Source organism: Chionomys nivalis, chromosome 25, assembly GCF_950005125.1.
Source record: "Chionomys nivalis chromosome 25, mChiNiv1.1, whole genome shotgun sequence".
Taxonomy (NCBI): Eukaryota; Metazoa; Chordata; class Mammalia; order Rodentia; family Cricetidae; genus Chionomys; species Chionomys nivalis.
The window spans coordinates 15116138-15140650 of NC_080110.1; the positions used below are offsets into that span (position 1 = coordinate 15116138).

Genomic DNA, 24513 nt, shown 5'->3' on the forward strand with positions numbered 1-24513 from the left:
TTAAAAATTTAGAGCAAGAGAAGATGTTTCAGTACTCTCAGAGGAAGGTCAGTAACAAATGGGTAGAATTATGAATTGGGCAACAGGGCTATAAATCATTTTGCAGAAGGTTTAGATTACTAATACATAACATCTAGCTGGATAACAGGGAGAAGAGCAGTCGGGAAAAGACACTTCAAAGTCTTTTAGTCATAGAGGATAGGCGAATGTATATTAATATAAGCTTCTCTTTGGTTTTTATTAGCTAATCTTTGTATGGATTTGTCTTGAAACACTGTCAATATGCTTGTGGATTTAAATAGCCTAATGTTATCTAGGAGGCAGATACCTTTATTTTCTGCAGTTCTAAATACCTTTTCTTATATCCGTTGATAATGAAGCTCTCATTTTTTACGAAATATGTTAACTATGCTTTTAGCTGATGGAGACCATTGAATTAATTAATTGCCTACACACAACATCTATATTGATGGCTCACGGAACACACACGGAGAGAGGCAAAAAGATTAAAGGAGTAAGCAAAATAAAAGATCTTGTGTGAGATAATGTTTCCTACATATGGCATGGAAGGTTCACCCAAAAATCTTAACAACATGCCTGTCTAAATAAGACCTGAGAAATGGAAAGGAGAAAACATACAAGACCTCATCCTTAGATGAAAACTATTGAGTATTAGCTAATAAAAACCATGTTTGATTTATAATTGTAATTAAGTCATACTCATATCTAGGCACATAAAAATTCATTTCAAATAAAAAATTATTTCTTAAAATTTGTAAAGTTAATATAAATAGCTCGCTTATAAGATCATCAGTATATACATACAGTCATATTAATATTAAGTGGATATATAGAGATACTGTCTATGTATGACATAAAATGATCTATTTTAATCATAACATATTAGATTTTTGTGAAATAAGCAGTTGGTAATTTTAGATTTGTGAATGTATGATTTTTTTCTCTTATATTATGGGTATCTAGTATAAAATACATTTTGTTTTGTGAACTTTAAATATATAGGTTTCACTTTTAATCGTACACAGAACGAAAACGTTTCGGGATAGAACTCTAGCATAGTATGTGTATAGGTTACTAGAAATGGAAGCTGGATAAATCAGATGGACTGAACCATTGTTGGAGAAAACAGTTACGTGAACGCCTACGGAAAATATGTCATAGTAACACTCCTAAAAGACACAATCTAGGCTTTCTGAGTAAATGCGATAGTGGGTGGCTAGTGGAAGCAATTTCCTTAATATTGCATGTTTTACCAAAGCAATTATATTCTGCAAGTGCTGTGGAGTCCTTCTGGCTGTAGTAATAAGACTTTACAATGAAAATCGCCCTGCATATGTAATTTCTCCTGCACATATGCTCACACAGTCTTCAGTGTTCCTTCTTAGAAGGAGGAAGAGTTGAAACATTTAAAAGCACATACATACACTATATATCTTCAGTTCCATGAGAGAGGTTTCCAAGTGCACAGAGTAACGTCGCCCCCATGACAGCTGGAAGTAACTCTAGAGGACGACGTCCCCTCTCCCAGTAAAGTTTGCCCTTGGGTTTAGGGACATCATTTAGGGGTTGATTATAAATTGGTATATGGTTGAGGGTTGGCTCTTGACATGAGACAGAAACTCCAGAAACTCTGGGTTTTTCTGTTACCAACAGGCTTGGAATTGGAGAGGGACTGAGCCAGAGTCCAACTTGCTGCAACTGGGTCTCATCTGTGTGGTGATTCCCTTGAATCTTCACAGCAGAGCTGTCATTACAGTTAGAATACTTGGTGTATTGGTAGTATTCTGGGAACTAAATTTAACAATTGTTGTCATAATCTTTTGCCTGCAAAAATAAGAATATTTTTTAAAACTATTTTTATTAGGTGCAACTTTTAAAATTATTATTTTTATTTAGTTTCACAGCATTTACTTCTTTTTAAAATTTTCATTTAGGGCTTATGTGAAATAAATCTGTATTCTTACAGCATTATCATAAATGCATATATTTAAGCTTTCTATAGTTATTTCCTGCCCCTTCTCCTATCCTTAGCCTTTTATTGACACGATAGTCCCTACATTCACATGCAGGACATAGAATCCAATACTCTATCTTGTTCGCCTCCTGCGTGTTTGTACGTAAAAGATAGTATGCAATATTTATTTTCTAAGTTGGCTTATTTCCTCTTCTGTAATGGTCTAAAATTCAGTCTGTTTTCATGTAATTTTGGAATTTTATCCTTCATTAAGACTGAATGAAATTCCATGTGTATTTATGTCATATTCTACTCCTCTAATAATGGACATGTCGTTATTTTTTCTGCTGTGTAGTCCTGAAGGACATGTGCTAAACTATGTTCATAGCAGCATTGTTTGTCATAGCCAGAACCATTTACACAATGGAGTACTACACAGCAGAAACAATAAAGACATCTTGAAATGTGCTGTGGATGGAGCTAGAAAACATCATTTTGAGTGAAGTAATCCAGACCCAGAAAGACAATTATCACATGTTCTCACTCATAAGTGTTTTTAAGCATAAAGCAAAAAAAAAAAAAAAAAAAGCCGACAAATCACAATCCCAGAGAACCCAGACAACAATGAGGACCCTAAGAGAGACATACATAGATCTAATCTACATGGGAAGTAGAAAAAGACAAGATCTCCTGAGTAAATTTGTAGCATGGGGACCTTGGGAAAGGGTTGTAGGGGAGGAGAGAGTCAAGGAGGGGAACAGAGAAACATGTGGATCTCAACAAAAATCAATAAAAAAATTTAGGTGTGATTTTATAATTTAGCAATTTCATAACCAATTACAAAACAAGTTTCTTTTATCCATGATGACTTACATTTTTTCTAACAAATTTTAATAATTTCTTGATCTTTTATTTTATGATCGCATACTTCTAAATCTACACGTATATCTATATAAACTTCCATGTGTTCAGCTTTTTGTTGGTCTTGTATTTCTTTAATCTTAGTGGTTATTGTAGGGTTAACTTGTTTTCATTCCTCTGTTTAATTTTTGTATATTATAGAAATTTATTCATTTCTTCTATATCTTCTAATTTGTTGGACATTCGGTTTATACAGAATTATTCAATGATACCTGAATTTCATTAGCCTCTTTTATAATGCTTTTCTTTTCAGCTCTAATGTTATTGATTTCTTTGTTTCCCTTTTGCTTGTTTCTGCTAACTAGGAAGGTTACCAATGTTGATTATATTCTCAAGAAACCAATTATCTGCATCAAAAATTTTTGTATTTTTCTTCCAATTTCCACATATTTACATTATATAAACTTTAATTTAACATACAAGTTATGCCAATTATTTTTTTAATTTCACTTAGCATTAACAGTTTCCAATTTCTCTCCTGAATTTTTCAGCAACCTATTGATCTTTCAAAATTACATTGTTTAATTTCCATACATACAAGATATTCTCCTGAGTTAGTGATGTCAAGTTTTAGGATATTATATGATACCATGCAGGGAAATATTCTGATCATTTTGCATTTTTGAAGTCATTTTTTAGCATAGATATGCTCTTATTTTGAGAAACTTCCATGAGCCTCTGGAAAGAATGTGTAATCCTCAGTTGCTGTGGAATATTCTGTAGATGCCAAAGCTTCATTTGATCTTTGATATAGCTTGTGTTGTCAGTTTCTTTTATAAGAAAATAATATTCTATTATCTTTCATCTCTACATGATCTGTCTCAATTCTTCAGTTAAATGATATGGGATTGCTGATTTTGTCCAGGCCAAAACAAACAAACAAATAAAAACGTAACCATAAATTTCTATCAAGAAATATATTTCACTGGCAAAGACTAAAAAGTTGAATAATGAAACACTATACACCAAGCAGATTTTGAGTAAGATTTGTTCTTAAGAGGTGAAGAGGACAGGCCATGGTGACTCATGCCTTTAATCCCAACATTCAGGAGGCGGAGGCAGGTGAATCCCTGTGAGTTCAAGGGCATCATGGTCTACAAGAGCTAATTCCAGGATAGGTAGGACTGTTACATAAAGAAACACTATCTTGAAAAAAAAAGGAAAGAATATCACTAAATTTCAGTAATGTTTATAGAGCCCAAATAAAATGTGACCATAATAAATCAATAGGCACCAAATATTGTTTTTTTTTAACATGTATCAGATAAATAGTACCAGACAAATAGGATGAATAGGTGTGGGTGAATTTAATATGAGATTCTCATCAGAAGATGAGACTTTTTAGAAATACTGAATTTTATAAGGGGAAATAATTCTGTGACTCTGTGAATTTTGCTACAGAGTGATGAATATAATTTCTAGGTCCTTATCTTTCCCTAGTGTTTAACAGTCCTATTGGAAAAACATTGTACTTTATACACAAAGAGTTTTAGAGTGTATACACACACACATTCATACTTACACAATAATTAAGTTATTTATTTAATTAATTATTATTTTATTTCTATAAATAATATATATACAACAAGATATATATGTTTGCCTATATTTACTACTTAGGTTTATAAAGAATTACTCATTGATAACAAGCATTATTATTATTAAAAACTTCATTACACAAATTTCCCCCACATTCCTATGTCACCTACATAACATTATCAGTTTTAAAAAGTGCAATTCTACGGGATACCGTTTCTAATTTATGAAATATAACAACTTACAATATTAGTATTGATTCATTTAACTATACCTTATTGAAATAATTTTAGTGGATTACATTCTTATATATTTTTAGCAACAGGGCTATATTTGTATACTTGCAGAATGTGACATCAAGTACATAAGTATAATTCTAGCAATAAGTTTGAAGGGAAAATAATTATTTAATAAATGAATTCAAAATGCATCATTAAAATTCAACAGAATTTTATACAGTTAAAAACATACCCAGAGTATGAGTAGTTAAAAAAAATAATTCTTGAAATTTATCTGAGAAGGAGACATTGCTTCAGAAGAAAGTACTCATCAATATAAGCAAAATGTCTTTTAAATTACTTAAAAATAGCTAGAGACGTCCCTTAAAATCCAGGGCAAAATCAGCGTGTGTGTGTGTGTGTGTGTGTGTGTGTGTGTGTGTGCATAAATCCCAAATATATACACATAATTTTCCAAAATATTCTCCATAAATATACATCTTATAATAACAATACCAAATATTGGTAAATGGAATTGATTTAATAACAGAAGCGCAATAATTTCTAGCATGTAGTCTTGATTACACAAATCTCAGAATCTTGTGACTTTTAAGATCACTTCATATACATGTCTAGGTAAGATTTATATTGCTGTGAAGAGACACTATGATAAAGGAATCTCTTATAAAGGAAAATATTCAATTGCGTGATGGCTTACTGTTCAGATCCTTAGCCCTTTTTCATCATGGGGAAGCTTGGTGGTATGGAGCAGACATGATGCCAATTAAGTAATTGAGAGGGTTTATTTGTTGTTGTTGTTGTTGTTGTTTTTTGTTTTTTATCTTGATCTGTAGACAGAAGGAGGAAAAATATGAGCCACCAGGCCTAGCTTGAGCATCTGAAATCTCACCCCGCCCCCAGTGACACACTTCCTCCAACAATATCATACCTAATTCAACAGTGCTACAGGGGGAATTTTCATTGAAAACCACCACAACACATAAAATTACAGTCATTTGAAAAATTGAAATAATAGGTTCATATATATTTTTAAATTTCATATTTTAGTAATTTAGTCACAGTGGAAATTATTTGAACTTAAAATTAATAAAAACAAACCCAAACAAAACATAGATCCATGTCTTTCATCTCCATCACAAAGGGAATTTTAGGGAAAATAATATTTTTATGAACTAAAGAAGTCTACTTCAAGCAAAAACTTCAGCGGTAACAAACGAATTATCAATAAGATCTTAAAAATAAATGTATAATTTTCCAGGTAAATGTGCAGTAAGATTAATAGACTGTTATAAATTTTTCAGTATTCAAAAATGTGAACTGGAGGACCATAGAGATAAGAGATGAAGAGCTTCAAGCCTTCGATGATGAGTGTTGTGCTAATAAAACTGCATAATCAAGTAATGTCAAGGATTTACAGATTATTATGCAGCTGTTTCAGAATGAGTGTGGAAAATGAGTGAGGATTAGTTACTGTTTGTTCCTTTTTAACTCCTTTGAAACTTACATACATCAAGCTATAGGTTGCGGGCAAGAGAGGAAACAGGACCAAATGTAGACTAACCCTTCTCTCCAAGAAAGACTCAGCTTTAAAGCTTAAACACATCTTTCCATTTGGCTGTGTCTGATTTCTTTTTCCCTTTAGTCCAAATCTATTTTTTCAAAACCATCTGCAGTCATTTCTTAGTTTCATATTGGAAAACATATTTATTTGATTGCTGTATTCCCTATATCCACTTCATCCCCTGAGAGGCCCAAACAAACATACAAAATAACTTAACATGTGTAGAATGCAACAAGACCAGGGACAGATGCAAGGAATATGATTTGAGAGTAACAATTGCTTTCCACTTGCTTTAGATGCCACAGTGATTTTTCCCTTTTACTGAAGAAAGGATTTAGAGGGTGAATTCTTATTAGCTAATACGTTGCCTTTCAAATTTAAAGCAAATTTACTTTCTTTTCATTTACAATCCTGAAAATATTGATTGAAGGTTGATATTACCATTCAAGTTTTTTGTTTGAAAACTTTTGTGCATGTTCATACCCAAGTGAACTGTAGGCAATGGTAATATATCTCACTCTCTGCATTCTTTCCCAGAAAAATGGATGCTAGAATTGCATTGTCAATAAAGGACTTCTGTAAATAGGTCAAGACCAGTATGGAATGTAAGAATATTTCGCCCACTAGGCTATAAGCACTGTACGAAGAGACACTATATCTATCTTAGGTGGTGTTGTAGCTCATAGTATTTGGTAAATTGTCTCTAGAAATATGCTTTATTATTTTTATAGAATTATTGCTATCTTTCATTTGATATGGTTATGTGACATAACATTAATTTTCTGACAATATAATTTATTTATGAGGCATTATTACTGTTTCATTATTCTTACTGTTAGTTATTTTGATGAAATTAAGTGGCTGGATTTTAGAGAACCAAGTCCTAAGCTACTTTGTGAGGGCTTTGCAGTGAATGGGTGGATGTATTTTGTGACTGCCTGGGCCTGAGTTCACTATGTCCAATGTTAGAGTTTGGAGTTAAGTCTATAAAATCTTCATGTTTTATAAATTCATCTGTACTTTCTTATAACAATTGTATTTTCTGACATAACTGTCATATTTAGCAGATATTTGTAGCTTATCCATGATAATACAATGTAAATATCGATTTATTTATATGTTAGTATGAAAAACAAGTGAAGATCTTCATATTTGATACTTTAAAATATTTCTGCTTTCATTATATATGCTGTTATTTATATGAATATAAAAAAGAATGACAAAATTGTTATTTATAATTTATAGCATATATTTAACTGTATAACAAGTCACCAAGGTTTATAAGAATTAAAACTATAATCTATAATTTTTAATGATTTATTTTTAATTATTAATCTTTTTGTATAGTTTTTAATTTATTCTTTTCTATAATTTAATGTCTCAATAAAAAGAGATTTCAAATTATGATGGTATATTCTTGCTACCCTTCTAAAATCTGAATTGTGGAACTTGTATTTAATGTCTGGCAATTTAAAAATAGGATAATGATTTTTTTCTTCTGTACTGAAATGTATTAAAACTTAATTGTGATTATACCCCTTCAACAATAACAGTAATATATGTATGAAACAAATACTAAGAAATGTATCTATGACTCTTAAGGTAACAGGGACTCAGGAAACCTGCCCTGAACATTCAAAGGGATGGAAAAACATACAGTAACTGACAGGATGTAATGATCTGGTGTAACCCATGATGTCATAACAGTAAAAATTTTAAAATAGTCTTTAGATTTTGATGACCAGTGTGTGGCATATATGTGAGAAACTCTTATGGCAGTGAAATCCTGAGGATAAATTTGAAGGATTTTATCCCTATGAAATCTTCCATGTTTTCTTGGGGCAGAAAACAGGAATGCACATATACCTGACCTGGTTATGGGGTAAATATATTAATATCTTAATTACATCAATTAAACAATAAAACAAACTAATAAAAGACTTATTAATAAATTATAAAATAACACTCTAGAGAGACAAAATTATATGTTTCCTTCATGTAATAATATACTTATAAAAATCTTCAAAATCCCAATTGGAATATGAAAAACTTCAAATAGTTAGCACTGAATAAAATCTAGATAATGATTAAATAAGAATTGCTTGTGAATGATCCTAACACCAGGTGTTTTTATATAATTGATTTAAAACTGTTTTTCAAGTGTCATTTATTTTGTTTTCATGTTTATGATTGTTTGCATAAATGTATGCTTTTGCAAAATGAGTGTGGTAGGTGATCACAAGGTCAAAAAAGAATGTTCAATCTCCAGGAACCGAAGTTATGTTGAGTTTTGAGCTTTAGTATGGGTGCTAGGAACTGAATGTTGGTTCTTTAAGAGAATCAAGTACATTTAATGGCTGAGCCAAATCCCCAGCCCTCCAAACAATGGATTTGATCAATATAGTATTTTGGTGATGAAAAACTGAACTATGTTCATCAATTATGTGTTATAATTGAGTTTAGAAGAAAATGCAAGTTTGTTTAGATCACAAAGAAATAAAATAATCTAGACAAGGCAGCAAAACAGCTTAAATTCATACACACCTTATCCTAGACATGACATGTATAGTTTTTACTAGATATATGAGCCTGTATAGATAGCACACAGTACTATATTCTTTGGGTTTTCAATAGAGAATTCTAAGAAATCTGTACACCCCACTATCGGTAAGGACTCCTATGACCCAGGTGTTGGTTTCTCTGTTGCTTCCTATAAAGAAAGAAAACAGAACCCTGAGGAGAAACACCTGATTGAAGTAGGCAGTAGGCAAGATTTTATGAGATATTTTCATGCCCTGTAGATGAGGAATTTCAAAGAAAACAAAGCAAACCCAAATGATTGGAGTTTATTTGTAGACACAAGAACCAGCTTCTGAGCAACAAAACAAGCATGGAGCATTTTTTTTATAACAAAAAGATTAAGTGGAGCTTTCACGAGTTACACTGACTTAAATGTGGCAAAAATTGAGATAAAGAGAGAGTGTAAAGATTTTTCAAATAATTGAGGTAGATACGGTACTGTCAGTGTGGTAAAAGATTGGAGAGGGTATCTTAACCGCCTTTCCCCTGTAATCATATTGATGACTACCTTAATTGTCATCATAAAACCTACATCCGGTAACCGATGGAAGAAGATGCAGAGATTCACAGCTCAGCATTGGTCTGAGCTCTTGGAGTCCAGTCTTAGAGAGAGAGGAGTGATAATGTGAGAAAAGGGTTCAAGACCATATGGGGGAAACCCACAGAAACAGCTGAACTGAGCAAGTGGGAGCTCACTGAGTCCAGACTCACAGTTGGGGAACCTGTATAGGACCATACTAGGCCCTCTGAATGTGGGTGACAGTGGTATGGTGTGGGCAGTTTGTGGGGCCACTAGCAGTGGAACTAGTATTTATTATTTATTCCCAATGTATAAACTGCTTTTTTTTTGTTTTGTGTGTGTGTGTGTGTGTGTGTGTGTGTGTGTATGTTTGTTGAGCTTATTCCCTGTGGAGGGATTCCTTGCTCAACCCAAATACAGGAGAAGGGGAAGGGCCTTGGTGCTGCCTCAAGTGATGTGACAGACTTTGTTGCCCATGGGAGGAGAGTGGACAGGGGGTGGGGTAGGGTGGGGGTTAGACAGGGGGAAATTGGGAGGAGGAAAGAGAGAGAGAGAACTGGGATTGGTATGTAAAATAATATTGTTTTAAAAAGAAAAAAAAATCCAACTTTCAATCGCTTAATTTTGAGTCATGATAGTAATTTCAACCATAAATGGCCTTAATAGAACAGGGGGGACAGAAAGAAAACATAGTTTCATGGCAAGAAAACTCATTCTGTCAAAAGATCAAAATTAACAAAAACCTTGTTTCTATACGCTTTCAAGATGACAGCAAAAACATGCTCTCCCGTTCAAAACCCATGCATATAGGCTAATTATAAGGGAAAAATTAGAAATAATTCCATATTAACTAAGTTATCTAACTAGTATTTCTTAAAAATGTCACAGCCATCTAGCACAAGAAAATCTAGAAAACATTACAACCAAGCATAGATTAAAGCCATGGACAGCTGACCTAATAAGGAATGTCTGTGGTTCTCTTGGAAAATAACCAATATGAAATGGAAAGTAATAAAATATAAATCAATGGTGAGGTTTAATGATTAGATTTGCTGCTTCTTTCCTCATACTTGTATTAAGAATTTCTGAGACAATATTAATACTCCCTTAGCCATGAGAGTAAAGTTACAATAACAAATTGGTGCCTTAGCATACACTGAATATGTGTATGTGAGCTTATTTTGTATTTTAGATCTTTGGTGTATTTGTTGGGATCGTCTGAATTCCTCAAGGTTGTTAATGAATGCACTCCACCTATAGCTTCTTTGGATTATTCTCTAAAGAGCTGATACTCTTAACAAGTTGAATTTAGAGAACGTGCTAGAGACCATGGTGAATTGTATTTTATTGTTCTGTCTTTTGTGTGGTTTGCATTAGATAGGTCAAGAGATTGATAGCACTTTCAAAATGCACAGGCTTGTTCACTGAAGAAGGGCGAAGCATGACCTTGCTATTCTCACCATTATATGGGTATATCTTTATGAAGTAACTTAATTTGTGGTTTCATCAAATACATTGCTGCACAGTCTGCTTAGCTACTTTCAAATCCCTGCCTCCCTTCTCACTGGCACTCAGTTATGTCTCTGTCATATGTTCTGCCTTCTGTGTGTATTTTCTCATTGGACTCTGAAATTTTCTTACTGAACTCTTGAAGATATAGGAGTAGTTAGCATTTAGCTTCATTAATTTTTTACTGGAAATCCCTACGTGTATAAGTAGCTGCCAACATTCAGAGGCTGAAGATACAGCTAAGAGGTTAAGAGAACTTGGAGCTCTAGCAGGGAACAATGGAGTTCAGATACCAGCCTCCACATCAGAAAATTCCAATTGCCTGTGATTCCAGCTCCAAGAGATTCAATGTTACCTTCTGTTCTACTTTGGCACCTATGCGCAAACACACACACATACATAGACACACAAACACACACACACAGAGAAGAGAGACGTGCGTGCACGCACACACACGCACGTACACACATAATCATTAAAATAATTGAAACTTGCATGTCAGAAATTTCTGACTATGAGTTTGGACATGACACATAAATAAGGAAATGGATAGATGTTCATCATGATATCTGAAGATATTTGTCTCACAAATTTAAACTTTTATGGTTTCAGATGCTTTGCAAGGAATTCTTCATGCTCTATATTTTTTCTAAAGCCAAAGAGATTAAAACAAAAATTGAGAACTATACAATGGCTTTTCAGAAATGCCCTATAGTGCTGTGACCTTCAAGAGTATCTTGTTCTGTGATTCTCACATTTAGCCTTTAAAATAATCCAGGTTTAGCTACAATGTCCCTCCTGGTATATCGTTGCAGTTTCTTTCAACTATAGATAGAGGGCAAACTTTCTGCAGTTTCTAAGAATTCTTGCACTGAACAATGCCAAAAAAATTGTCTCAGTATGTCATTAGTCTAGCACCTTTGTCTTGACAACTTCCTTATTTGAAAGAGTACTATTTTGCTGCATTTGTTACCTCACTCATATATTACTTACGCAGGATGAATGCATGAGTTTGGGACAATGTAATAAGAATTAGAATTTTAAAATATATTATTTAAATATATAAAGGTTTTTAATTTTTTGATAGCTTTACTTTGGCAATTGGGCAGATATATAGGATATCTAGGATATACGGAAGAATAAATATATCCTTCTATCATAAATAGATTCTGTAAATATTAATGGGTCCGTTGTGATTTAATGACAAGTTAAGTGTTTGAGGTAGTTGTCACTTTAACAGTGCTTATGTTTATAATGTCCTATAACATATTATATTATATAATATTATATAATATTATAAAGAAGAAATATTATAGAGTTACAATATATTTATCAAGGATATTTCCTCGTGTATGACTGACTGAAAAGTTTTGATATTGCCATTTTAATTGCTGCAATTGTTATTAAATCTGAAAGAATTTATAAAGCAGAAACCCACAAGTATGACATAAACTAAGACTTCTAGCAATTTTGGAGAGAGTGTCTGAACTGGCCACTTACTGCAAGCAGATTGGTGACTTCCCTAATTGCCATCAGATATACACTGTCCATTAACCAGTGGAAACAGAGACAGAGATTCACAGACAAGCATTGTGATGAGTTCCAAGAGTCTTGTGGAAGAATGGGAGGAGAGATTGTACCACCCATGGGGTGTCATGATAGGGGAACCCACAGAGACGCTGACCTAGGCTTGTGGAGACTCATGGATGCTGGACAACGGTCAGGGAGCCTGCATGGAACAGACCTAGGTTCTCTCCATGTGTATGACAATCATGTAACTTGGTCTATTTGTAAGGTATTCTAACACTGAGAGCAGGACCTCTGCCTGACATTTAGCTTGTTTTTAGAAACCTGCACCCCATGGTAAATTACCTGGCCCCCTCTAGATGGGAGGGAAAACTCAGTCCTGCCCCAACTTTTTGTGTCTTGCTTTGTGTGAGCCTAAGGGAGGCTTGCCCCTTTCTGGATGGATATGGAGAAGAAGTGTATTTAGCGGGTAGATGGGAAAGGAGAGAAGGCAGGAAGAAAGGAGAGAGGGAAATCTGGTTGGTATGTAAAATAAATGAACAAAAGTTATTTAAATAACTAAAAAAATAAGACCCTGCGAAATATAAAAATAAAATTTTACTTTTAATGACTAACTTATTTTAATTCTACTTTATGACTACTGTATACAGTGCTGACATAAATTGAATATATACAGTAATGATGTATTGCAATCACTTTCAGTTCTTTTGAGTATATCCCCAGATGTGTATGTGAACGCATTCTATTTTGGGGAAGCAACCTTATGACTTTTTCATATTAGTTGCCCCATTTGACATTCCCAACTTTAGAGAAGAATGCTCTTTTTCAGCGTCCTTGTCAGCACTTATTAGAGTCCAGCCAAGAAGCTGTCCATCTGAATAGGGATGAGATAGTATCACACTGTAGCTTGATCCACCTTCATCTAATGGCTAATGACTTTGAACATCTGTTAATGGTATTATATTTCACACGTATTCTTTGCAGAAATTTATATCCAGTGTTTTAAATATATTTTTAAAGGAGATTGTTTAGTATTTGTTGTTGAATTGCTGCAGTTCTGTCTATATATGTTATGAGTTAATTTGCATTTTAGTTTTGTACTTATAAATGTTTTATTATGGTTACAGCCTCACCCTCTTTAATCCCCCTTTCACCCCAGTTTTATGCTCTTTTCTACTAGTAAGTTCCTTTCATACCTTCAGGTCTCTTTGTTTTGTGAACCTTTGTGTTGAATCAACCCTCTCTTAATGTAGGCATGGATGGAACCAGAGACTAGAACTGAGGACACTCACCCCTGGATTCTCCTCTGAAAATATTGAACCTCTGCTCTCTCAAGAGCCTTCCTCAGCCATGTGATCCCATAATAGGGTTAAGATAGGTCCCATGATCCCAGCACCCCATCTTTGACCATATGTTGCAAGATTCAACTGTACTGGAAACTTCAGCAAATTTAAGTTCATGAGTGCATCAGACATGTAATATCCATAGATAGACTTCACTGCACTCCCCATCATTTTAGTTCTTCTGGTTCCTCTTCTGAGATGATCCCTGTGCCTTAGACCTGGTAGTATGGATATCCCACAAAAGGTTGAACTCAAGCCTTATTTGCAGTACCTGAGCTAGCCATTGACTATTCCTCTATTACACTCATTTGTTGCATTTATTTTGGCAAATACTTTTTCCACTTCTGTGAGTTCTTTTTCACTAGTCCTTTGGTTCTGTATGGTTTGATTTGACTGTTATTACATGTTTACTCATGACCTGAGTATCATGTCAAAGAAAGCATCATCAAAACCCATGTCATAAATGAGTTTCCCTGCATTTACTTCTAATAATTTTATAGTTAAGCCTTTTAGGATTTAATTTTCATTCATTTGAATTCATTTACATGTCTTCTGAGATAAATGTCTGGTTTCAGCCAACTTCATATCAATGACCTATTCTTTCAGCATCATTTCTTGAAGCATGTTCTTTTTTCAGGAAATGCTGTCTGTGTCCTTGATGGAAACCTTTTGAGCACACAGTAGGTGTTCATGTATTTATTTAGTGGTGATAGGAATTGAATGAAGGACATTGCTCATGCTAAGCAAGAATTCTAAGTGTGGTCATACCTGATGTGTTAAAGTTTTATTTATTTGCTTACTGTTCAACTCCAGTAGTCTAAATATCTGTCATTTCACCAGACCCACCTGCTTTAGTAGAGAGCTATGGGAAGAAGCCCAGTGCAGGAGAGGCTTAGATAAAATCCATAATGTTTTGTGCTATGCTTTCTGTTTGATGACTTTTGATAAAAATGGGTAATACTTCCTAGGGCAGACAGATCATTGTCAAAATGTGGGGTATCATCCCCAGGCAATAATGAATATACAAATTATAACCCAGAATGTCAATTCCATTTGTATATTTAAGAGTAATAAATGACATGTATTAAAAATTAATCAAGGAAGTGACTCCTAACAGGTCAAGTAGATGATTCTTGCCATTAAATAGGTGAGATGTGATGGATTATGGGAAGGATGGTATGAGGGGTGGAAAAGATGAGAGATATTTAAGGTATGCAATCAGTGCGTGGCGGGTTATATCCAGGAGGAAAAACCTTAATGATTCAATGAAACCTTTACTGTTTCATATTTTAGTAGCCTGGTGCTTTCTTTGCCTTGGAGCTTCTGAGGTGTATGAAGCTACACTTTGTTTCTTGTATGCGTAACATCCTTCAGAATGTATAATCCCCGTCCTCCAGTTACGATTCTGTAGTAGATCAGGTTAAAAGCAGGATTTTCATCTAACTTTTTTTTTTTTTCTGATTTCCAGATGATTGCATTACCTTTGTTTTCCCTTTGTTTTGGAAACTCCATTCTTAGCATGGAACCAAGAAGTGACATAAACATCAGACCATAGCATACTCAACATGCCGTTGCCACATACAAACACACAGTATACATAAGATTGATTTTATAGGCATTGGACTTTTTTTAAAAGTGCACATACTCTCAAAAGTTTCTATGCCCTTAATTGCCCTGTCTAAATATTACATTCTTTTTCGTGTGACAAATCTAACACAGAAATCGGTGCATGTTAAAAATCCTTAAGTGCTTTGCTTGATGATAACACACCAGATGAACTCTATTTTATGCCTCAAATCCAGAATATTGTTAAATGACTTAATGTTGAAGGCTCAGTACAAAAATTTAAATTTACCTCTTAGGTAACTTATTAGAATTAGATGTTCTTACTTTTTATTTTTGATGTATCTTTTTGATTTTTTTATGTCATTTGAGAACTATGTATTTCTATGCAGAACTGCATACATTTAAGAGATTGTCTCTTAAAAATGCCATTTTTATTATTGTATATAAAATGTTTAACAAATTCGTATATTAAAAGATAGTAAAATTCATGCAAATAAAAGAATAAATTTATGACAGATAAATGATCATGGAAATAGAACAAAATAGGAATTCTTTTTAACTAAAAACTTTGATTCCATCACACAGAACTGTATATATCTCGATGGTGTGGATTCTATAGTGAAGTCTGAGGGAAGGCAATAGTGCAAATAAATTCCGTGCCAGTAGACACTTTAAAATACTAGATTTAGCAGCAGTCACATTAGCTTAGATAATGGGAGAATTTTTCTCCATTGAAAATGCTCGCTGTCGCTTGAGAAGAACTTACTGAGGCAGCCTGCCATCTAGCTTTTTCACAGAAAAACAGGCTTGCAGACTGCAGATGAGAGTCTGGAGCACAGACAGTTTTAACTTAGCCATTCCTAATTTATCTCAAGCGTTTTCAATTCATCTTCACTGCTCTGTGCACACAGGGACACCAGATTGCCTTCCCTGGGGAAGAGACTGCAACCGGGGATCTAGAGAGCTGTCACATTCCAAGAAATATTTAAATTGTGCTGATTTTCTTCTGGAGAGCTGAGCCCAGGGAATGAAACTCTCCATCCAGTCATAGCTTTGCGGGCAATAGATCAGAGGATATTGCCAGGTTCCTAATGGATTATTGTTATCGGGCAGGTTTTCTCTGAAGGTACGTAGTTATTTTCTCAATTCATTACCCTCTCCTATTTGTCAAGTAATAAGCTAATGAGCTGGGAATACAAACCTGTAAATAGAGAAAGATGTTAAGGAGTCAGTATTGACTGAGTAATGGCACTTTATTGCTGCATGTTTGTTTGTGAAATAATTGGATTTCTTTATTAAGATGAGTATATATATACTTTGAACCTGCAGTGTCAGCACAAAACAGGAAAAACCAAAACAAATCCGTGCTGCAGGCTGCATTATAATAAGTTCATATTAATTCTCTGGAGGGGTTTCCTTTTGTGGCTGCAGCCAATAATGAAGGGAAATGCATACTTTGGAAACTTGCTTTAGCCTGCGTATTTTGGAATAGTCATAACATTTTCTCTCTTTCTTGGCAAATACTCTCTATCAAATGCTGTCATTAAATGTGCTGTTTGTCGTGGGTGCTTATGCAGATATAGGAATGATGGAATTACTTAATTTTTACAAACTCCAGTATAAGTATTTCTGAGAAATGATAAGGGGGCACGTGGTTTGTGTTGCTGATCTATATTTGTGAGTTCGAATAAAATGTATTAAAATTCATTACTACCCTGCAAGTGAATTATATTGTAAAACTCATTTAAGTTTTCTGGACAGGTAATGTTACCATATTCCCTTTGCTGGGAAAGCGTTAAGTAAAGTAAAATGTTCAAAGCTGACAAACTTCTGAACAGTAACTGAGCCAGCAAAAAATGGATAAAACATCTTTATCCTAAGTAAAATGTGCCTTATTTTATTCTGATCTATTACCACTGGAAAGGATGACTTCTCTCTGTGTTTTCTAAAAGTTAAAGATGGATGTGTAAATTAGGACCCTATGTTCTCCATCGGAGAAGAATGAGGGTTCTCGGTAGAATGCAAGCCCAGAACAACCACAGAGTTTAGAAAACAAGAGGACATCTTTAAAGCTGCAGCGTTAAGGGCTTTTGATGACCGTGTGAACGGGCTCAGTGAAACCTCCTGCGTTGCTGGTTGCTGGTACTTTTCCATGGTGAGAAATGACTATTAGACTCAATGGACTTGCAGGTTTCCTTGGCGTGGGGTGCAGTGTACCAGCTGCTGAGTTTGGACTGGAACGCAGGCTTTGCCCACCCATCTGTGGGTTAATCACAGACTTAGAAGAAGAAATGGTGGCTGAGCTTTGCAAGGGCACTTAGTAAATGTTGTACATTCTTTGTAGCATTGGAGAGAGTGTCAGGAAAAAGAGAAACGAGAGAGACAGTAGAGGAGTGAGTCACACAAACAGTCACTGTTAGTGTATTACTCTGAACCTCAGAGGAATTGTAGACAGCAAAAGAGAAGAAAAATAGAAGAGAGTAAAGAAAATAGAGTCCTCAAACTCCACTTTCAAGTGCTGCCTTCCTTGAATCATACAAGGAACTGAATCACAGGAGCTGAAATTGAGGTTTTCCTAAGGACACTTCCTTTTGGCAAGCTGTTCTCTTTTGTGAAACCTTTCCCCACTTGTTCCCAGTCTAGCTTCTCCACCAATAATCAAACGCTCCAATTCAAATCTACACAGGAACACTCAGAAAGTGCTCGCCTGCCTCTTATCTCAGAGCTTTCTGAATCAATAGTGTCTGAATACTACTGGATGAGGTGTGTCCATTTCCTTTTAACCACTGAAATTTTTAGAAATTTCAGTCTCTGTTCTAAACAACACTAGCAATGTTATTTTAGGGAATGGATTTTGGTGTTGTAGAAGGGGACCAATATATATATATATATATATATATATATATATATATATATATATATATATATTATCAAACACAGTTATGTCAGTTTGGGGCAAAGGGAAGATAGGATAATAGCCTAACAATAAGTTCTAAATTTACATTAGAACATTCTATGAAATGAACAAATTTGAAAATAGCTCCACCTATCAAATTACAATGAAAATTCTTATCACTCTGGCCTCCTATTAACCTTTGTTACTACACTTTTGCCATTACCTCGGCCTTCCCCTAGGATGCATTTACTTACCCAGCTCTTTAAACTGGCTCAGCTTCTTGTTCTAGAACTAAAAGTTATTTTATTTCAGCTTATGGTGAGTTCATTGCTAAATATATTACTGTAATTTCATTTTATTATTTGCCACTAAATAACATTAACATTTATTGAGTGCTTCTGATGTGCTTGCTGCTTCTGAGCAACATGTAGTAAGAAACCATGTAATGTTATCCCCTCCTAAATCAAACCGTTTATTAATATTTCAGGGCCTCTAATTGGTACACAGAAAATGAGGAAATTAAACCTGGCTTTTCTAGTGGCCTCTTATGTACACATGATGTATTAAATGTGTAATATTTAGTCTGTGACTTGAGTTTATCTTTATGGAGGACTCATGCAGATTATCTGGTTGCTTTGAAATACTCTTTTTACTTCATGCCATATGTTAAAGTAGCATAATGAACAGAACATTGGATTGAGGGTAAGAGAAATAGCATTAGATACAGTAGGCAAGTTTATGTAAGTTCACTGAACTCTATGTACATGATTTTGTGACTGAAACAATGATATCTACTTTGAATAAATTGGTTTAGAGAGATCACATACTCAAGCATCAAACAATTTAAGCACAATGAATACTGAATAAATGATACCCATTTCAAAGGCAGTTTTATTATAACCTTTCAAGTAAGAAACAAATATTCCAACTGAAACTACTTTGGCGCTCCAGTTTTTTCAATAATGCATGTCTGTTGGCTTGGTTTGTAATATCATAATTATATTTAATAAGAAATCAAACTTTAATAGTGTTTTACCTTTTGGTAATAAATTACTTGTAGACACACCAAAAGATTATGCATTGAAATATAAATTCAGAAAATGATTAGTTTTAGAAACCAGTGGGTATATTTTATATAGATATCAAATAACTTAATTACCAGTCATAACTTAGCAAGGGAAGCAGACATAAATATATTTCATCTCTTGTAGCTCTTCCCAAAGGACATAACAATAGAAACCAATAAATCCACTTGCTCATTAGTCTTTACCCTTCAACCTTCTTATTTGCATTTTTTTTTGTTATTATCCCTACTAGGGAAATGACCTCACATTCCAACTGCTAAGAGGAGTTCAAGCATATAAAACCTAACCCTCAAGGAGCAAAGTAAACAAATGAGAACTTTAATTAAAATAAACATCAGCATCTGCATTGATGGCACCGTAAATACTCATTGTTCCTTTTAATGAAAAGACATTTCTTCCTTCTGATTATGGTATCCTTTCCCTCTTAAGCTTCTCAGTGCCTCCCACCTCTCTTCCCAGTAGGATCCACTCCCTTTCTCTCTATCATTTGAAAACAGGCTTCTAAGGGATAATAGCAAAATAATAGATAAGTAAAATGATATAACACATAAGAATAGGGGGAAAAAGTACAAGAGAGACAGAAGAACCAGAGACCCATTTTCACACACTGAGGAATCCCATTAATACACTATACTGGAAAGCATATACTTATGAAGAGGAACACATTTGGACCTGTTCAGACCCTACATGTGCTGCCCCAGTCTTGATGAGGTTTCCTCCACTGATTTATTTACAGGGCCTCACTTTGTTGGTGTTCTCCATTTCCTCTGGCTCTTACACTCTTTCTGCCTCCTCTACCACAGTGATCTCTGGGCCTTGAGGGGCTCAGATATAATAGGGACATCCCTTTTATAGCTGAGAATTTCATAGTCTCTCACTCTTCCTAGAATATCTGGCAATGGCCCTCTGTATTTGTTTCCATCGGATGCAGGGGAAAGCATCTCTGTGGACAGGTGAGAAAGAGACTAAGCTATGAGTATAACAGAATGTCATTATCAGTCATTTTATTATTATTTCTATCTATCTATCTAATTTTATTCTAGTGTTTGGATTTAGGCTGCTTAGATACCTAGTCTCTGGTTCGTGATCACCTAAACAGTGCTGCACGAAGGAAACATCTACATGGCCCTTAAGTCAAATCAGTGCCACCATAGCCCTGGCATATCTTTCAGGCAGGACACCATTATTAATCAACGGTTTTGTGGCTGACTTGATGTTTATGTTTCTTTATTAGTAGTATGCATAGGAACTTCCTATAACAAACAACATAAAATGTTGGGGCAAAGGCTGTTATTTAGGTACCAGCTGGACTTTTCCATATTCACTTAGTTGTGTAGGCACTGTCTTCAGCAATGGTCCCTAGAGTCAGTTTTTAGAGAGCAATCTATAGTCTTAGTAGCAGTGTGGGTTGTTGGGGGATTCCAAAGGGAGCCCTTTAGCCAACAACTCAATATAATGTAACCTAGTCCTGTTCCCAGAAATATGATTTGATGATAAGAGATGTCAAATTGAGCCTTTTCCTACTCTGATGCTTACTGATTGCATTTAGATTGATTAATATATGCACATATCATATTAGTCCATAATATTTTTACAAATTTGCACACCCATCATCATGAATCAGTATCAGAGTGTTTCACTAATCTCAGCCCTTCAGTGGAGTGTAAGATAAATTCTCATAGCCGTTTTGTTTTGATTTTTCTGATGATAGGAGATGTTGAATATTCCTTTAAGTGTTACATAGGCATTTGAATTTCGTCTTTTAAGAATTCTCTGTTTAGATTTGTATGTAGTTTTTAAGTTCGATTATATTTTGGTGACATATAGTCCTTTAAACTTCTTTATATATTTTGTAAACTAGCCCTCTACTGGATGTGTATTGTTAAAAATCTTCTCCAAATCTGAAGGCTGCTTCTTTGTGCAAATGATGGTGCCCTTGGTTGTGCAGCAGCTTCTCGGTCTCATTATTTGTAGTAGTGATGAAACCGTCACGTGCAAAAGATTGGTTCAGCCAAATGTTGTCTTTACAGTGACTTTAAATCCTCACCACAATACCCAGTGTGGAAACTGTCTTACCATGGGACTCAGAATTAATGAAAACATGTGTGTCTGGTTTAGCAATGTACTTTATATACTCAGAATATATGGGAAATTTATTTAACCCTGAATGTGAAGGAGTCAAATAGTAAGCTTTCTGATATTGGAATTTTGTTGTTGAAGCAAGAAAATAATTACTTGGAAAAATAACTGTAGAGAAGTTTATACTATATTGTAGCTGTATTGGTATTTAGGCACCAAGTAGGACAGACTGGTAATATTGTTTTATGTTCTTATCTGTCACCATTACCAATACTACCTTAAATTGCAAATACCTCCCAATTTAGTAATCACAAAATAATTTATGCATATGACTTGACCTGACTCTTCTAAACTTTCTTGAAACCTGTATATTTTCCTGATTCTCAAATTTAGAAATTTTAATACATTATTAAAATATAATCTGAGCTGGAAGGTGGAGCATACTATTACTCCCTGCATTGAGGAGGCAATGGCAGGCAAATCTTTGACTTCAAGGTCAGCTTGAATCTCCTAGGTTGGTTTCTGGGAGAGGAAGAGCTAGCTGCACAGAGAAACCCTGTCTCAAAGAACTAAAAAAGGAAGAAAAAAAATTATGATCTACATTCTACTTTCAATTCAATTTCCTAATTTCTTTCTATGTCCAAGTGAGGTGATTAGTAGATAAATATCCATACATTAATGTTTAAAGAGTAAAAAGATGCAGCAACATTGTTTTTAATGAACCCTTTTCCTGTAAATATAAAAATAGTCATGGGTATCATATTTAATGCCATCACATTGCCAGTTTGAAATGTACCCAAGTGCTGAGTTGCTTTGACTTATCTTTATTATTTCAACTTCCAATAGAATCTGAGATCTCACATGTTTATTTCCTCTGTTACTTCTAACTCCAGGAAGATAATTGCAAAAGTTTAACTCACCTTCTTTGATACAAACGAAATTTTAAACTGAGTAAATTGGTCACCAATACCTCAAGGTGAATTTCCTTCAGCGATACCTGTTTAATAGCTGATTCATTTTGCTTTTAAGGTATGTTTTCCCAGCAAGCTAGGTTTTTGTCAGCTGATGAAAGATCAAAGGGATTGTGGTGTAAAGGAAGAAGAATATTATTTATTTTTAAGAAGAAATTAAATCATTTGCGACAACTTGGATAGACCCTACTTGATATTATATGTTTTGAAAGAATTCAACCAAAATCTTAGCAAAGGAAGTTTTTCAGATGAGAGACCCTATCAACTTGTGAATGATGAAAAATATTTTTAAGGAGACACAAAATCTTGCTTATCATACACATCTTCCTCAGTTTTTTCTAATACAAGTTGGTCTTTACCCTCCCTCTGTATGAGGACAGATGTTATGGGATGAATTATGTTTGCCCAGATAAAAACATAGAAACTCTAATTTAAAGGCCCTTGACATGGTGATATTTGGAGGTAAGGTCTTTAAAGAACCAATTACAAAGTAGGCTCTACTCAAGTAAGACTTTAAAATGTCCTTGTAATCAGAAGGTATATTTAGGACAAACACACAGATAAAATTAAATGAAGACTGAAGGAAAAGAGGGGAATCTGTGAGCCAAGGAGAGAAGCTTCAGAGAAAAGGCCCTGGAGACTCTTTAAACTTGGCCTGTGTTCTAGAACTGTGACAATTCAATGTGTTTCATACTGTTACGAAATCTCAACCAAGTAAGTTTTAAAAATGGAACTAACATATTAGACCTCAAAATTTGATCAAAAGATACCCCTCAATTACATTTAATAGCACAGAATTATCTTTTTGCAAAAGTCAAAACTGGTTTTAATATTGAAAAAATAATTATCTCTTTCTTACCCCCAAATCCAATAAATTACATACATATGTGGTGATTATTTAATAGAATAGTCTCAGTCCTTGTCAAAGGGACGTTGATGTGTCCCAGTGTTTAAATGATGTTTGAAGTGGTAAATGATTTAAAAACAGCCTTCTCATTTAAAAAACACCCCCAAAAGTAAAATTTATAAGATCAATTGAGCATTATTTTTTATGTGGATGTAAGAACTGAGGCATCAAGAGATGAAATAAGGGTCTATTGTTATTATGCATAAGGTTACCAGGAGTTAGAGCCTGTGTATAACACTTAATCAATATACTATTACAGAACCTAAGCCATGGCAAGATTTTATTTTTAAATTACATTAAGAACTTCAGTGAAAACTGTGAGGAAACACATTGAGATATAGTTCAGTGGGAAGGAAACAATCACTTGGGTTTTGTAATTTAATATTTTTAATATTCTTAATAATGTCACGTATTGGTACTTTTCTACTAAAGTATGGGATATTTTAGGACTTTTTCAAAAATTTTGATGACTGTGTATAATTATAAAGTTAGTTTGAGTAGATAATACCTAATATAAAATTATGAACATGAATTTTAGATGTGTTATCCTTAGTTTTTATAGAAATATTATTACTTTAATAATTTGTGCATAATGAAGATGTGGTTTGCAGACTAGTCTGACACATAATTTAAAAGATTGTGTTATCTCTGCTCATTTAAACACAATTAAGATGGAATAGAAGAATAATTTTTGCAAGGGGGAATCTGACTGGAAACTACTGGGGAGGAATTCTGTTTAATGTTTTATGAGCACATGATATTGTGTGGATTTGTGAGTTGTGCTTTCTAAGTTCCAGCTCTACCTGAGATGTCTTCAACAGGTTTTTTGGAAGTGAATTATATTTTTCTAGCTGAATGTAAATATAGTAGAGTCTCCATGACAGAAAAGTAGGCCAGCACCTCCCTGTGGTGTAAATGCAACTGACCTACTTCATGTATTGTTCATCTCTCACCGCAATTACAAACAGAATACATCTCAGATGCACAAACCTACGGCCAGAAATATGATTGTTCTGGAGAAGGCTGTCATTCATCTGCCAAAACCAAGCAAGAAAAACATCTGCCTTACTTGTTCCATCCAAAATTTACCTATAATGTCTATGTTGTAATTAAAATAGTCATTATTATCTAAAGCTTACTAAAATGGGGATAATGTTATTATTGTTTGCGAATTTGTTTCAGTAGGCTTTGCTATTTCAGATACTTGGAGATTTCTAAGTGGGATTTTGCTTTCCAACAGTTAATTCCTTAATGGTTTTTATTTCAACAGACAATCAACTATATTTTGATCTTATGAT

General features: G+C 34.2%; 1 protein-coding gene across 2 annotated transcripts in view; it reads left to right on the forward strand.

Moving 5' to 3' along the window:
- The first annotated feature begins 16215 nt into the window (after window positions 1-16215).
- Mgat4c (MGAT4 family member C) overlaps window positions 16216-24513 on the forward strand; it is a 472208-nt gene continuing 463910 nt past the window's right edge. For both annotated transcript variants that reach the window (XM_057757830.1, XM_057757831.1), the window contains exon 1: window positions 16216-16403. The gene's annotated coding sequence lies outside the window, so the exon portion shown is untranslated. The remainder of the gene's footprint in view (window positions 16404-24513) is intronic.